Source organism: Arachis hypogaea, chromosome 7, assembly GCF_003086295.3.
Source record: "Arachis hypogaea cultivar Tifrunner chromosome 7, arahy.Tifrunner.gnm2.J5K5, whole genome shotgun sequence".
NCBI lineage: Eukaryota > Viridiplantae > Streptophyta > Magnoliopsida > Fabales > Fabaceae > Arachis > Arachis hypogaea.
Window position 1 is genome coordinate 39,598,613 of NC_092042.1, and position 1,993 is coordinate 39,600,605.

General features: G+C 42.2%; 1 non-coding gene across 1 annotated transcript; it reads right to left on the reverse strand.

The window, feature by feature from the left end:
- Positions 1–806: 806 nt before the first annotated feature.
- LOC112704697 (small nucleolar RNA R71) lies at positions 807–910 on the reverse strand. The gene has a single exon (XR_003155308.1). It is a non-coding gene; the product is annotated as a small nucleolar RNA R71 (small nucleolar RNA).
- Positions 911–1,993: the final 1,083 nt, after the last annotated feature.

Below are 1,993 nucleotides of genomic sequence, written 5' to 3' on the forward strand. Positions count from 1 at the left end.
CTAGATTGAGCATTTTTCTTGTTTTGTTAATTCAGTTCAAGTTACTTGTTGAATTTTAATTTCTGCACTCTGTTACGTGTTTTCTTTCTTTATGCCTTTAAATTCAAGCAACTAACTCACTGACCCACTAACTATTTGAATTAATTCCTCAACTGCTCTAACCATACTCTTCCATTAACCAAGAGTATTTCACTTGTTTGTTGCCTGTGCTGTGTTCTTGTATGACAGCTAGGAGAAGAGAGACAAGAACTCCTCCATATACCGAACCAGAGAGGACCCTTCATAAACTTAGAAGGGAAGCAAGAGGGAAGAGAGTATTGGGAGAAGAAGAATCTGAAGGAGAATCTGAGGACAATTTTGAGAAAGCTCTAGATCTCAACATGGATAGAGAAGTTCACAACCATGAGAGGGCTGATGGAAACAATGCCATTCCCGAGAGGAGGGTTCTTGGTTCATACATAAACCCAACCTCTGGGAATTGTGGTAGCAGCATTCAGAAACCACCCATTCAGGCCAACAATTTTGAACTCAAACCACAGCTAATATCACTGGTGGAGGATCATTGTTCATTTGGTGGGAGTGCTAATGAAGATCCAAACCAACATCTCACAAAATTCCTGAGAATTTGCGACACTGTGAAGTCCAATGGAGTCCAGGAAGATGCCTATAAACTGCTCTTGTTCCCATTTTCACTTAGGGACAAGGCAGCTAAGTGGCTGGAATCATTCCCAAGGGGGAGCCTAACAACCTGGGATGAGGTGGAAAGCAAGTTTCTGGCACGTTTCTACCCCCCTCAAAAGGTCAATAGGCTTTGATCTGAGGTTCATACTTTTAGACAACAAGAGGGTGAAACGCTCTACGAGGCATGGGAGAGGTTCAAGGATTTGACAAGGAAATGCCCACCAGACATGTTCCATGACTGGGTGCAATTACATATCTTCTATGATGGACTTTCTTATGAATCAAGGAAGGCTGTAGACCATTCATCAGGAGGTTCATTGAACAGGAAGAAGACTGTGGAAGAAGCCATTGAAGTGATTGAGACAGTGGCTGAGAATGAGTACTATTATGCTTCAGAGAGACACAACACTAAGGGAGTCATGGAGCTGAACCATGTTGATACAATTCTAGCCCAAAACAAGGTGTTTGCCAAGCAACTAGCAGAGCTCACCAGGAATTTAAAAACAAACCAAGTGGCTGCAATACACACACAAGATCAAGAGGAAGTAAGCACTGAAGGAGGTGATTGGGAAGAGGCCAACTATGTGGGAAATCAACAAAGGCAACCATATGATCCACATTCCAACACTTACAACCCAGGCTGGAAAAACCACCCAAACTTTGGGTGGGAAAACCAGCAAATCCAACCACAAAACCACAAACCTTACAACCCCAACCAACATAACAATTCCACATACCAAAACTCCAACCAAAGATCATACCAAGCCACACAAAACACTTACTCCCAACCACCATATCATGGCCAAAATAATCAACCTGCCCAACCTAATCCGAACCAACAATTTCAAGATCAATTAAACAGGATAGAAGGAATGCTTGCAACCATGGGTCAAGACATAACCAAATTGAAAGCCTTTAAGGAAGAAGTAAATTCTAACTTGCAAAACCAAGGAGCTGCCATCCAGAAGCTAGAAAATCAAATTGGGTATTTGTCTAAGCAAACCCCTGGGCCAAGCGTTTCTCATGCTGCCAATGCTATTGCAAGGGAAGAATGTAAGGCCATAACCCTCAGAAGTGGAAAGAAGCTAAAGGAGATCTCAAAGGAAACCACAGAGGATGAAGCAATGGAAAATGTGAGAGACAAGGAACAGGGACAATCTTTTACACCATCTGCAACAAAAGAAAAAGAGAAAGAGATCCTGAAGCCTTATACACCCAAAGCACCATATCCTCAACGTTTGATGAAAAGTGAAAAGGATGGCCAATTCTCCAGATTCTTGGAGATTTTCAAGAAGCTTCAAATCAACATTCC